The 14,701-nt window shown below is 40.2% G+C and overlaps 1 long non-coding RNA gene across 5 annotated transcripts in view; it reads left to right on the forward strand.

Annotated features, from left to right (window-relative positions):
* Positions 1-14,701, forward strand: part of LOC108542824 (uncharacterized) — a 97,619-nt gene that overhangs the window by 62,541 nt on the left and 20,377 nt on the right. For 4 of the 5 annotated variants that reach the window (XR_001889378.1, XR_001889376.1, XR_001889379.1 and 1 more), the window contains 5 exons: positions 5,971-6,118; positions 10,371-10,446; positions 11,378-11,439; positions 12,517-12,804; positions 14,210-14,253. This is a non-coding gene — a long non-coding RNA (uncharacterized LOC108542824). The remainder of the gene's footprint in view (positions 1-5,970; positions 6,119-10,370; positions 10,447-11,377; positions 11,440-12,516; positions 12,805-14,209; positions 14,254-14,701) is intronic. The other variant, XR_001889380.1, reaches the window with a different exon arrangement.

Raw genomic sequence — 14,701 nt, forward strand, 5'->3', positions numbered from 1 at the left:
TTACCTAGGTTTTCTTCTAGGGTTTTTATGGTTTTAGGTCTCCTTACTCCTTATATGAAAACTGCAGTTTTTGAAATCTGTATCCCCAGTCATGCTGGGGATGGTACTTGGCATGCAGTGAGCTCCTAAAAAATTCCTATGGAGTAACTGAACATGTATAGCTATTTACATTTTATTATGTTACTTTCACATACATTTCCCTGTTATATCCTCAAAATGTCCTTGTAAGGCAAGTATTTTTCCAGAAGAGGACTCAAAGGGATAGTGTAACTGTCCTGAAGATGCACAGCAAATAAGAGACAGAGCTTATTCTTCTAACCCTAAACTATCATCCCCTCCTACTCCCCACTCATATCATAGTGCTTCTTGATTGTGAGCTGTTATGTATCATTTGCTGCAATATTCTGAGTTCACCTTGTCTATATAAGTATATCATAAACTCCTCAAGGGTAAGGTAAATAGCTTGCTTTTCTGCTTTCTGTACCCTTTCTCTCATTATTGTAATAGGTTGGCAATTCCAAAAGCATGTATTCTGTGTTGTCTGATCATTGGCTATCACAAATCACTGTGAGATTAATTTTTTTTAGCCCCGCTTTGCCAAAAAACTGATTTGTCTAATGAAGTCATTAAAAAAGCATGAAATATATTGAAAAGACTCTGGAATTTTATGCTGTGATGGCAATATTTGAGTTGCCTGAGCACATATTAAAAACCATTAAAGAAGCCGGTGTGCTTATTAAATCTTACAAAAAGGTTTTCTTTAGTCATTGTAATTGAAAAGACTTCAGTATCCACTTGTCTGCCAAGAATCACAGATGATCTAGTGGGACAGAATCTTATAATAAATCCTGGCACTTGGAGACAGGTCCTGGGTTCCGTGAAAGTTTCTTGTCTCCTTTTCTGAATAGGAATTTTCCCAGCAAAGAAATAATGGTTGGGTAAATCTGGTATGTCTCCTTTAACTCATCCCCACTCACTAATACATGTATATTCCTAAAGTTAATGGGGCCTTCTGAAATTACACGATCTGAAATTATATTGCCATTTAGCAGGAGCTGAAGGCAAAAACCATCCAATGGTTAGGTCTTATAAAACCTTCCATTCAGCCAAAACAGTACTACCTATAATGATATATCTTTTGATTTAACTTTTTCTTCTTTGGAGAGAGCTAAATAAGCTATTCAAATCTATAATCAATTTATTTGAAAGCAATTCAGGGAGGTAACTTCCTGGGCTCAACCTTCTCACCTCAGCCTCCCAAGTAACTGAGACTACAGGATTGCCACCATGCCCAGCTAATTTTTATTTTTATAGAGACAGAGTCTCTTTGTGTTGCTCAGGCTGGTCTCTTACTCCTGAGCTCAAACGATCCTCTCACTTTGGTTCTGGGATTACAGGCACGAGCCACCATGCTCGGCCACACAGGGTTTTAAGGTAAATTCTTCAAGAGATTAAACGACAGGTCTATGTTTAGAGGAGGGAGAGATTACAACCAGCTTAGACAGTCAGACATTGTGGGAAATCAGGCTTTGTGAAGAAGGCAGAATTCAGAATGAATCTTAAATGTGGAACTGAATTTTGAATGGTAAGAAAGAGTACACCATGAATGAGGGAATATTGAAAATCCAGTTTACCAAAATCTCTGGGTATGAGCAGAGAAATAGTAAGAAATAAAATTGGAAACCTAGATAAAGTTATGGCCAATGAGTTAAAAACTCTTTATGTAAGCTGTGGAATCTTCCACTAGAAGGTTTTTTACCAGGTATTTCCAGCTGTTAGGAGTCTGGGTGAGATTGCAGAAGCTGCTCAAAGAGGGCAATCAGTGCCTCAATAAACTGGTGATATGACCATATCGACTTTAAATACCAAAAGACAGCTTTCATGTCCAGCAAGCAGTCGACTTTTGATTCTGTACTGAGTACTTTTTGTTGGCTCCTAAAACCCAACTCTTCCCCTCTCTAATCTGCTTTGGGCCCCAGGAACTGGCGTGGCCTGTAGTCAATGGGTTTACTTCTCTTTGCTTTCTGTTCTGGCCAGCGGGAGGTGCTGACTGGAGCTCTGTGTCAGCAACCTAGCCTTTATTCCTCAGTCCCTTCCCCTGAGCCATGGCTGGCACAGGTGCTGGCGGTCACCGGGTTCCTTCAGATATAGGACTTACGGGATTCTGGTCACCTCTCCCTCTTTGCCCCTTCAGGTCTAGGGGTGTATCCTTGGAGATGCTTCACCTGCCTTCTTTTTCCCTTAGCTCTGTCCTTCTTTAAACTCTCCTTGGTCCGTGTTATGAATGTGCTGTCTGTTTTCTGACGGGAACTTTATTAGTTTTTCATGTATTTTGGTTTCAACAGTGACTAAATTGTGGTCGTTTTCCAGTTGTCCTCAAAATGGTAAACTAGAACTGCAGATAGGACTTCAGTGCAGAGGAATTCAGGTTGCAGACAGGTCTAACCAATGCAGAGGGAGGTGGGGCCTCACTCCCTGTAGCCTTCAAGCTGGGCTTCTATTAACACATAACTATTTTTTCTTAGAGAGGAATCATTTGCAACTGGATAACAAAGTTTTGTGTGTATAGTTCGCTAATATTAACCTGTAAAAACAGCTTTGTTGGCAGAAATCTTCGTTGTAATAAAGTTTATTATATATAACCCATTTTCACCAATTTACCACAAAGTTGAGTCTGCCCTGGAAAAGTCAAGTTGGACTTGGAGATGTATAGTGCACATACCATGCACATACCATTCCCTTACACTGGGAAATTCAGGGCAGACTGGCTAGGACAAACAGGAACCCTCAGGATAGGTTCATGTGGAATTTATAGAGGAGTCTGTTTTCATTGTCACCTCTAATTTTTCAAACCTAGAGAAACACTTTTCCTTTATGTATTATTTAACTTATATCTTCCTACCTGCATGGGCTGAGTAGAACATTTCCACTTGAGATTTAAATTTATTTTGTCTTTCTGCTCTCTCCTCTTTCTCTAAGTCTTGCTCTTTAAGTTCCAACTAAAAGCTCTTTTCTCTTTAAGGTGGAGCTGAATTTTCACCTCTTTTCTTAACCTTCTTTTCTATGTCTGAGGACAAGAAATGTATGTTTTTGAGGCCTCCCATCACTTTAAAGGGAAAAGACCCTCAGCTGTTACTTCTAGACTGGTGAAATGATACCAAAGCAATTTCATAGCTAGAACTATTTTGTGGATGAGAATTTATTATGCATTGCACAATTTAATAAAAAAAAAATTACAAGTAAAATCTTTTAAATAAGAACTGGAAATATTTCTGTTTTGATTTCGGTATGTCATTTCCTAGCTAACTCTTGCTCATCCTTCAGAACTCATCTTGAGAGCAAGCCTGGCCTTTCTGGGCGTCACGCCCACCCCCAGCTGAACCCAGTTTTGATATTCCTTCTCAGCATCCTTAGACTTCCTTGGTCACAAGCCTTTCACATTGTGAATTGCCCTTGATTAGCTCCCATTTCTCTCCCTTTGTATTGTGAATCCTTTGAAGGCAGAGACCATCATGTTCTAACCTTGCATGTTCAATGCCGAACATGGCCTGACACACATTGTTAAAAGCAGGAATGAAAATGGAAATCATCATATTTGCTTCTCTATTTCAGGATTTGAGCTTCAGCGCACACAGGAATAGCTGGGGGAGTTCACAAAGCAAAATGCAGATTTCTGTATTTTTTCCTTTTGTGTTCACTGTCCCAGGAGATTTAGACTCATCAAGACTGGGGTCATGCCCAAGAATGTAAATATTTGAAAATATACACTATGCATTGTGACAGAGGTAAAGGGTAAGAGTCATTTACCTAACTTCCCCTAGAAGCAGGAAGGATAGTGATGAATTTTGCTTCTAAATTCATAGAAAACTACAGTGAACTTGAGACTTCAGGGCTTTGCCTCACTCTGGTTATGAGTCAGTATCTGGGGATCTAGAGAAACTTTTACCCGTCTCAATTTGAAAGCAATCATTCTATGAAGACTTGAGGGCAAGTTGGTTGAATGGTTTTGTGTTCAAATACGTTGAAAAAAACTACGGTAGAAATTTTAAAATTTGTGTAAAAATGTAAATTTCTTAAAAGATTACACAGGATTGCAAAAGTTTTCAGGTTGAAATCCTCCATTTTTCTGGGCAAAGATTAAATCACCCACATAACTGATTGCTTTTAATAAATTCTTGCCTATGTAAATAATTTGCTTCTGGAAGTACCCTGTACCCCTGCATTATCAATTTTTTCACCTTCTGTTGGATCATTTCCAACAGCAAAGATACTAAAATATCTTGCATCTCTTTTTAAAAAAGTTATAGTGTCCACCTTGCTCTCCAGCTAATACCCTATTTTTCTGCTTCCATTTATAGCTAAACTGTGATAGAAATTTGAACAGTATCTCAGTGTTCATGCCCTGGGAGTCAGGACTGATAGGACAGATTTAGTGTTAGAGCCATGCATAAAAAGCCTGGATTCTGGAAAAATCTCAAAGAGGGGATGTGAGTATGATTTACATAAGATAGCAGAGCAGCAGTTCAAAATTACAGGTTGGACATGCACAGTGGTCTGGAAGTGAGAAGAGGAGAATGGCCTTGCAGAGCAAAGAGGAGATGGGAGGCAAGGAGGTGACACAGTAAGCCTGAAATTTTTTCTAACAGCTTGCCTATGTAGAGAAGGAAAGAGATAAAGTCATACTTAGAGGGCCTGGGAGATCAATTTGAAAAATATACGGCATTATTTAGCTTGGATATAGTTTGGACAATTGGGCCTTTTGGAGGAAAAGAATGGAGTTACTTAATTAAAGTTAGCTGATCTGACTGTGTGAACTACTTTCAATCATCAGATCGATTTTCTGATTCTGCTGTCTAGGAGTTGGAGGTGGCATCACATACATCACAGAGAGTTTCTTTTCTTTTGTTACCATGATCACATATAGTACCACTAAGTATCCTGACAATGTCAAGTTCAAATGGATCACTGTGTAAGGTATTGAATCGGCTGGCCAAGTATCATGGTTGGTTAAGGGGCATTAAAAATAGGTTACCACTACATTTTTATTTTATCCAACGTGTTCTCCTAGTATTGTGAGCATAGAACAAGAAATCTTACCATGAGAGCTGATCTAATAATCAAGAATGCTGATCTTAGCATATTGAATAATTGCTTTATCTTAGATTTGGAAGTCTCTTTAGTCTAATTTGTGATCTAATTTAGAAATCTATTATGTCATCACCATATAGCCTCAGTTTGTGCTTACCTATGGGGCACTTACTCATTCCTAATCTATCTTCTTCTATGAGGGGAACTAATTGTCATTTGAGTTAACCAGAACAGCTTGCTGTCACTTAACAAAGGTAAAGGCTCTCAGAGAATAGGTATCAAGGAAATGGGTATGAGAATAAAAAATGATTTCTAGAACGCTGCCCAGGGAGAATCTACTTAAGTGAGGCATAAGAGCAAAAGCGGACGATAAAGGGTTTGACTTTATTGGTTAGAGTATCATTGAAGGAACACAAAAAACACGTTGTGGGTTTTTCTTTCATCATTTTCCCCAGCTCTGGCTGTGAGTAAAAGAGTCCCGTGGCTCCATGCCTAACAGAATGCTTGGCACATAGTTGACACTCAAGAAACATTTCTTGACTAATAAATATCACTTAACAATGTGTCTGCTATTTAAAAACGTATGCTTGAGAGTAAAAAAGCCCTGGGTTTAATTGCTGGCTTTGCCGTTAACTCACTGTTCCTCCTACCCCACTAACTCTCACGATCTTTTTTGTGAAACAGATTTATTGATCGTATGCATCTCATCGAGTCTATGCAAAAATATATACAAATACACATATGCACACCCATAGGCATCTCTATCTCCATTTCATTCTCTATCTCTCTAAAGAAAGATAAAACTATGCTTAAGGAGTACTTACATGACAGGCACTATTCTAAATATTTCCCATAAATTAACTAATTTAATCTTCACAACAGATCTACGTGTAAGATAATTTCACACATGAAGAAACAGGCACAGAGAGTTAAAGTAACTTGCTCAGCTAATGAGTCGCAAGCTGGAATTTGAAGTCAAGCAGATTAGTTCTTGAGTCCTTACTCTCAACTACTATATCACCTTTCCAAGGTAATGCATATAAAAATGTATAATATTTGGCTAGCACAATTTTCCTTTTTTTCTACTGTTACTATTATTTTCACCTCAAGTTAAATTCTTGTTATGGTTTATGAGATCCCCAGAAAATTGAAAGAAACAAGACATCCTAAATTGAAAGGCTGGGGTAGACAGACCCCCATCTCAGAGGACACGAACAGTGGCATGTTTTGGCAGTAACCACTGCTTCTCCAGCATAGCTTTGAGTTTTATCAAATGTGATTATGTAGCACACCCCTTAGGGAGAAGCCAGTTTTCTTGGGTGCTCAGTACAGCATCCAGGGTAGTGCATGTACTTGACAGTTTGCTTCCAAAGTGATTATCACACTTGTGTTAATCTATCAGTAGCAAATGACCACCAAGGATTCACAGAGACCGAACAATGCAGTGCAAGATCAATATCATATTTCACTTTGGCGGCAGTGGATGTCTGGGATAACTGAGTAGGATGAGAGCGAAATGAGCTATTGGATTATTGAGCGAGTCTCCTCTGGAGTCATCCCGGGATTCATCAGATATTAACTAGGAGCTGAATATTTTGTTGGCCATAGATCTAGAATGAGATAAAAAGTCTCTTATTTGATAGCTGATAAAGTATAACTTATGGAGCATGATGTAATTAATGAGAAGTCTTCTTGGTTATAAAGAAAAGAAAAACTTCTATATTGTGGTAGTAATTGATTATATGTTTATAATCCTCTCCAAGTTTCCAAACTTTTAAAAATGTACTATATTTCTCCTCTAGCATATGTATTCTTACTCATTATTCTTCTCAGTGCTTTTGGAGAAAAAAATAGTTTGCCTAGATAATTTCTCTTCCCCTTTTGTTCCTAGCATTAGATTACAAAGGTTAGTTATTTAACAAGTATTTGTATTTTGCTTTCTCTGTGCCAGACTGTATGGTAGGCAGAGTTGATATGAGGCACATTCCCTATCATTAAAGAACTTGCAGTGAAACAAAAACAACTGGGTGTCCTGGAGCCAATTCTACTGTCTAGAATGACTGATGCTTCAGAAGGAAGCGGGAGCCAGGTGCGGTGGCTCACTTTATGAAGCCAAGGTGGGCGGATCACCTGAGGTCAGGAGTTCCAGACCAGCCTGGCCAACATGGAGAAACTCCGTCTCTACTAAAAATATAAAAAATTAGCCGAATGTGGTGGCATGCACCTGTAGTCCCAGCTACTTGGGAGGCTGAGGCATGAGAATCGCTTGAACCAAGGAGGCAGAGGTTGTGGTTAGCCGAAATTGTGTTACTCTACTCCAGACTGGGTGACAGAGCGAGACTCTTAAAAGGGGAAAGAGTGTGAGAGGTGAAATGGCTAAAATTTAAAAATCCTAAGTATATTAGGGTTCTCTAGAGGGACAGAATTAATAGGATAGATGTATATATGAAGGGGAGTTTAACTAAGCGGTATTGGCTCACATTATCACAAGGTGAAGTCCCACAATAGACCATCTGCAAGCGAAGGAGCAAGGAAACCAGTCCGAGTCCCAAAACCTCAAGAGTAAGGAAGCCAACAGTGCAGCCTTCAGTCTGTGGTCGAAAGTCCAGGAGCCCCTAGCAAATCACTGTTGTAAGTTCAAAAGTCTAAAAGTTGAAGAACTTGGAGTCTGATGTTTGTGGGCAGATGTACCCAGCATGAGAGAAAGACAAAGGCCGGAAGACTCAGCAAGTCAAGTCCTTCCAACTTCTACCTGCTTTTATTTTAGCCATGCTGGCTGCTGATTAGATGGTGCCCATCCAGATTGAGGGTTTGTCTGCCTCTTCCAGCCCACTGAGTCAAATGTGAATCTCCTTTGGCAATACCCTCACAAACACACCCAGGAACAATACTTTGCATCTTTCAGTTCAATCAATTGACACTCAGTATTAACCGTCAGACTAAGGAAGATGTGCAGAAGAGGCACTAACTCATAAGGAATCTGGCCCCTGTGTTTGTGTGTGTGTGTGTGTGTGTGTGTGTGTGCGCATGTGTGTATGTGGTATAGGGGATGGATCTGAGAAGTTATTTTATTCCATCAAAACACCTGAGAACTGACTCAGGAGCAAATGTTGGGAGAAGCAGATAATTCTGTATCAGTCAGGATAAGATACGTCACACGGTGATGACAAACAACTCTCAGATCCTAGTGATTTATTACAGCAAAGGGCTTTTTCTTGCTCATGCTAGCTGTCCATTTTGGGTCAGCTGAGGCTTCTACTTCAACATTTCCTGACTTTTGGATCCATGCTGACAGAGCAGCCAGCATCTTAAATGCTGCCAGTTGTTACGTCAGAGGGAAAAGAGAATGAGTTTCTTGCACTGGCTGTTAAATGCTCACAGTTTATTGGCCAGAACTAGTAATGCTGCTTTGAAGAACCAGAGGTGGGCTGGAAGTATAATACCACCATGTGCTATGAAGATAGAGAGCTGGAAATATTTGATCAACAGCATCAATGGCAAACTCAAGTTTCTGCAGAATATGGAAGAAGGAAGTCAGATGCTAGTGAAAAAGAGTTCAGGTTCTTTTCCCAGGGCCAAGAAACAGCAGTAAGGGCTGGCAAAATGAGCATAAGAGGAAGCAACATGAGGACAACCAGATTCTAATCCCAAATCAGCAGCCTGTCCAGGGACAGACCCCTGAGTCACAGCTTTCTTCCCATGGCCAATTTTATAGGACTGTTCTGAGACGTAAATTATATCAAAATTTCACGCATAAGAAGAGTAAGGTAAGCCAGGTGCAGTGATTCACGGCTGTAATCCCAGCATTTTGGGAGGCTGAGGCCAACGAATCACTTGAGGTCAGGAGTTCAAGACCAGTCCGGCCAAAATGGCAAAATCCCATCTCTACTGAAAATACAAAAATTAGGTGGGCATGGTGGCACACACCTGTAATTCCAGATATTCAAGAGGCTGAGGCTGGGTGCTGTGACTCGGGCCCAGCACTTTGGGAAGCTGAGATGGGTGGATCACCTGAGGTCAGGAGTTTGAGACCAGTCTGACCAACATGTCAAAACCCTGTCTCTACTAAAAATACAAACAATTAGCTGGGTGTGGTGGTGTATGCCTGTAATCCCAGCTACTCAGGAGGCTGAGGCAGGATAATCACTTGAACCAGGGAGGTGGAGGTTTCAGTGAGCCTAGATTGTGCCATTGCATTCCAGCCTGGGTGAAAGAGTGAAACCCTGTCTCAAAAGAAAAGAAAAGAAAAGAAAAAAAGACGCTGAGGCAGGAGAATCCCTTGAGCCTGGGAGGCGGAGATTGCAATGAGCAGTAGAGTGAGACTCTGTCTAAAGAAGAGTAAGGTAATATGGTGAGGAGCACATAGAGTTTTCCTATTCTTCTCCTTTTCTCTGCTGTAATGTCTTCTGTTGTACCCAAGGTAGTGTATTCTCTCCAAGGTAAAGGAATGAAAACTGCTTGAGTGTTTATCTCAGGAAGTGGGCAGGCCTGCATCTGCCGAGAGAAGGAAGTTTGCAGCTGAAGGAGACGTCAGTGGCAAGTGGTTCTCATTCAGGGAACCCTCTAACCTGCCAAAAGTGTTTGAGTTTGTGAAGGAGGCATTTTGGATATTTGCAGTGATTAGGGTGCACGACTGACATTTGGTAAGTGTTAGATAAGGGTGCTGATTGTGCTGAACTGAGCAGGACAGTCCTGCACAAAAAAGAATTGTACTACCCTAAATACCAATAGTTGAGAAAAATGAGTAAGGGAAAAAGCAGTTGTCCACCACAGAATATAAAAGCTCTGTAGAGACTTGCCACGAAATTGCCAGACTCATAAGAATGTGATTTTAGCTTTCCTTTTCCACTTAGCTGGCATTGCAAACAGTGATTGCTCAATTCAATACATGGTGAGCGAATGCCCCAATTACTATGCTCCTGGCTCTTGCCCAGCTCTTGCATGACAATATTCCTTAAGATAGCTAGAGGCTTAAAGGGAGATTTAGGTAAATTCACAGATGGTATTCTTAGCAAGTTAAAAAGGGTAGATAGGAACATCTAGTAAATGTAAAACTTTTCAGGTCAACATCAAGAGCAGCTACTAATACCTTGAGCCCTGTTAGAAACAAGACTCTTTCCTGTAGGCACAGAGCCTGGCCCTGGGTCTGGGTCCTAGGTCAGCTTGTCTATGCCGTGCCTTCTCTTCCAACTCCACTGCTCTTCAATATCAGGCTCAATTATACTTCAGCAAGGAAACTTTGATGGAGAACTGAGCAAACCGCAATCTCTCTGTCTTTTAAGATCCTGCCTCGTTTATCACCTGAAACATTCATCTGAGCTGTCTGCTTCTTCTAAGAGATCTTAAACAAAAGATGAGGTTTGTATTGGGAACATTTATTCTGCAAGTGGAATGAAGGGTGGCAGTTAGAGATAAGAGCCTGAAAATTCCAGATATAGTCAGTTCTGCTATCACGCTTGTTTTGAAAACAAATTTGTTTCAACGCGATTGAAATATTAGGAGGTGATCTGAGCACAATGTGATTTTGCATTTTCTTATGCACGGTTTTGTCCACAGGGAATGTTGGGTGAATGCAGAAATTGCACTCTGTTGTATTGTGCTATGGAAGAATACACAAAATGGGCATGTGCATATCTACCAGCTCTGTCAGCTCACTATGTGTATTATCAGCTGTATCCCTCCACACCTGACCTTTCCACATTGTCTGATTTCAACTAACCCTCCTTCCTCCATTTCCCAGTAACTTACAAGCTGCAGCCTTCCTAAATTCACATACATAGGCAAACTTCAGGTTTTTTTTCAAGATAAGGAGTCACATTTTTTGCAATATTTACTAGCCATTTAACTTGTGTACAACTATCATTTTTATTTGGTTCCTATCTTTTGTTTACATGTCATTGACAGCATTTTTAAATGTTGTGCTCCCATTTTCTTCTTAAACCCTGTAATTTTTGTTGTACAATTTTGCATAGCATGGTGATGTTTAGGAATACCATATTACATTATAACAGAACTGACTGTAGTTTTACAATTCAAGTTTTGGGATGTTAGGTTAATATTGCTGTGAGGGGGAGAAAGTGGGACACAACTTTTATCCCGCTAATTATCCCCAAGCCCCAGACTGCATAATATGTAGTAAAGGTCTTTATCAAAAGGGGACAATATATAGATGCTCTGGGGGAAAATACTATGCATCTGTACATTAAATATACATTAAATGATTAAGAAATTATCCTCTTAGGTCTACTCTTATCTTCATGAATTTTGTTTTCTTCTTTTCATGTGTCAGAGAAGAGAGGTGACCCTTCTTCAACTCTATAGGCATGCCACAAATTCCACTGTGGACCCATGGTGAGTTCTTGATTACTTTTCTTAATTTATGTCTTCAAGACATGAAATTGAGTTATTTCTTTACATATTTTTAACAAAGTCCAGAACAGGTACTTAATAACAGCATGAAGACAATAAATAACAATCACCCTCTTTAGTTTTGAAATTACATCCGAAATCTATCTTTTGCCTTGAATAGTAAGACAGTGCAAATTTTGGGAAAGGTTTTGTTTCATATATCAGATAAAATTGTGTCTCTTTAGAGAATAATAGAAAAGTCTAAGAGTTAGAGGACAGGGTTTATTTCGAGGCACAAGGAGTCTTTTTTTCTAGCTCTAGCTTTCTGTCTACTCTATCTGTTCTTGGCTTCTCCATTTTCTGTCTTGAGCATCTATCATTTAGTCAGGCTGCACTTATCCTTACAGACTGGTCGAAAACCCTGAATATGGCACAGATTCTGTCAGGGAGTTTATAATTTCTGGATGACTATTGCAAAATGAAAAAGCCTTCAAGATTCAAAGGAGTAAATTTCTAATGATAAAAATCCAGACATTGTGGCAGATGTTTCTGAGTTTTGTCTAAGGATTGAAGGCTAATTAAAATGAGAGTTGCTCTTAGAGAAAGATTTATATCTACAAAAACCTAACATGCATACAAAATGGGTCAATGGTATTCATAGATTAAAGAGAGCAAGTGGGGACCATTAAGTGCAAGCTTTTGGAACTCTGTTTAGAGACTTCCTTGGTGGGGTGGCACTCAGGGGAGCAGAAAGGCCAAAAGCCAGGTTTTAACTTAGATCTATATGCATTTATATGAGCTTTCTTTTAATAAAGGGTTAAGTGCTTTAAAAGTGTTTGCAAACCAGTGGCTTAGCCCCATGTTTGTGGGGCTCCCAAAAACTCAGTGCTTTTTTCCATCAATAGTCCCTTGGGAAAGAAGTTCCTTAAAATCAGGGGACTGAGCTGCCTGGGATGCTAGTGACTCAGAGTAGAGTTTAGTCCTGGTGAGTAGGAGAAGGAAGAAAGCAACTAATATCTATTGATTACTCATAATAGGCAAGACAGTGGGCTGTGAACATTTTCCATTTTATTGTTTCAGTAACACAAGAAGGTGGCTGTTATTATCCTCATTTTGTAGCTGAGAAGACTGAAGATCAGAGGTTAAGTCCCACATCCCAGGCCACAGGATTCAGCAGTTACAAAGCTTATATGGAGTATAGGCCTTTTGTCTTTAAAAAAAAAAAAACCCAATTATTTCAACTTTTCATCACATTTTGAAAGGAGAAGCTTTGGGATAAAAGAAACAAGACGTGTGATGCAGTGTCTGCTGCCAGAAATCTCACTTGAGGCAGAGACTAAGAACCACCGAAAATTACTGTCCACCTGGGTAGGTAACAATTCCTTATTTGATTTTGTTTTTTTTGTTTTTTTTTTTTTTTGAGACGGAGTCTCGCTCTGTCTCCCGGGCTGGAGTGCAGTGGCCGGATCTCAGTTCACTGCAAGCTCCGCCTCCTGGGTTTACGCCATTCTCCTGCCTCAGCCTCCCGAGTAGCTGGGACTACAGGCGCCCGCCTCGTCGCCCGGCTAGTTTTTTGTGTTTTTTAGTAGAGACGGGGTTTCACCGTGTTAGCCAGGATGGTCTCGATCTCCTGACCTCGTGATCCGCCCGTCTCGGCCTCCCAAAGTGCTGGGATTACAGGCTTGAGCCACCGCGCCCGGCCCAATTCCTTATTTGAAAGGTCACTTGGATTTTCCAGCCATAGTTGACAGTTTGTTTCACTGCGAGTACTGCCTCCGGCTTTCATGCTCCAAATGTGATGGCATTTCTACTTACCACTAGCATACATGGTGTTGTTTTCTTTCCTTGTGCAGTAATGGTTTCACATTTTAATGGTGAATCTGCCTTTGGCTCACTCATTTCCAACCACAGCACTTGAGGCTTTTCCTGGTTCTTCATTCCTGGGAAACAAGGTGCTCTAGGAGGGATGGAGGAAGCAGATGTTAAGTTTCAAAAAAAGGAGCTGAATTCTGCTTCGTGGTCTCTGCAGTTACTTCCATTTTCTTGCTGTCTCTCCTGGTTTCTGTCTTTTCTGCTGTTCTTATAGCATCCACCTTAGGGCCTGTATCACTGAAGCTTCAACTTCAGGGGCATAAACAAAAATCCCTTTTCATCTACAGATAAAACATTTTGTGGTTTAGAAGAATTTCCATAACATGGACAAGAAGAAAATGGTCATGTGACTAAAATGCACAATTGCCTGTGTGTATAGAGATAGCATGTCACAGAGAATGGCACCCTGAACCCACATTTGGAAGGAGAAAGATGGTTTTACACACACTGTCTCCATTTCTTTTTTCATATTAGACCAGGAACATTCCTATGAATTCTTTGTACAACTGTGGGACTTTTGATGGTTTTGTTTGGGGATCTGAGACATTTGAATTGTAGGTAGATGAAAGTAATTGAAGAGAAAATTACTACATGATAGAACTAAAATTTAGAGTCCAGTTTTCTTCTTTCTGACCACAGCAATGAGATTCCTTTTAGCATTTAGTCCTAATTCCTGGTCAGAGGGAAAAAGAAGCCTTTTGTATGAGATTTTTCCCTGACTAGACTCTCTGGTAATCAGGTCCATAACACGTTGTCCATGTTGCCTACCTGGTAAGGGCCTTTATGATGGAATACATTCCTTTTTATCTTATCAACTTCTTATAGTTTCTGGGTTGTTTGAAGATAATGTCCTTTATTTACTCCCATTTGCTAAGAAAATTGTTTTCTGTGGTTCCTCTAGATTGGATATGGGGCTACCAGGCCATGGGGAGCACACACATGGATGTAAGTGATTTATTAGATGCCAAGATGTTGAGGGTGACATAATACATCTAGGGACTTTGAACAGGGCTCCCTGGCACGTGCTATTTATTGCAAGCTCATAAGAATTTACAAGATGCAAGCAGAGTGCCCACAGAGAGAAACATCAAAAGCATTCTCCTTTTGCCTCCTTTGAGAACAGTGCTAATTCTTTCTTTTGGATCCCGGGTGATACTGTTGACAATAGGTAGCTGAACTAAGACAGGGCTGAAAAGAGGCAGTCATATGGAAGGAAGTGTAATCCATCGTGCTTTTGAGCAACGTCAGTACCATCGTTTTTCCCATTCTCAATGTGACCTCAAGAGCATCATGAGGTCAATTAAGTAAATCCTAAGATTTCTAGGACAGATTGGCTTCAGAGTAGCCATGGCTCCTTATCAGGAGAAAAGCCCTGGAGCAGTAACATCAAACA

The sequence above is a fragment of the Rhinopithecus bieti genome, unplaced genomic scaffold (assembly GCF_001698545.2).
Source record: "Rhinopithecus bieti isolate Rb0 unplaced genomic scaffold, ASM169854v2 scaffold_23283, whole genome shotgun sequence".
Classification (NCBI taxonomy): domain Eukaryota; kingdom Metazoa; phylum Chordata; class Mammalia; order Primates; family Cercopithecidae; genus Rhinopithecus; species Rhinopithecus bieti.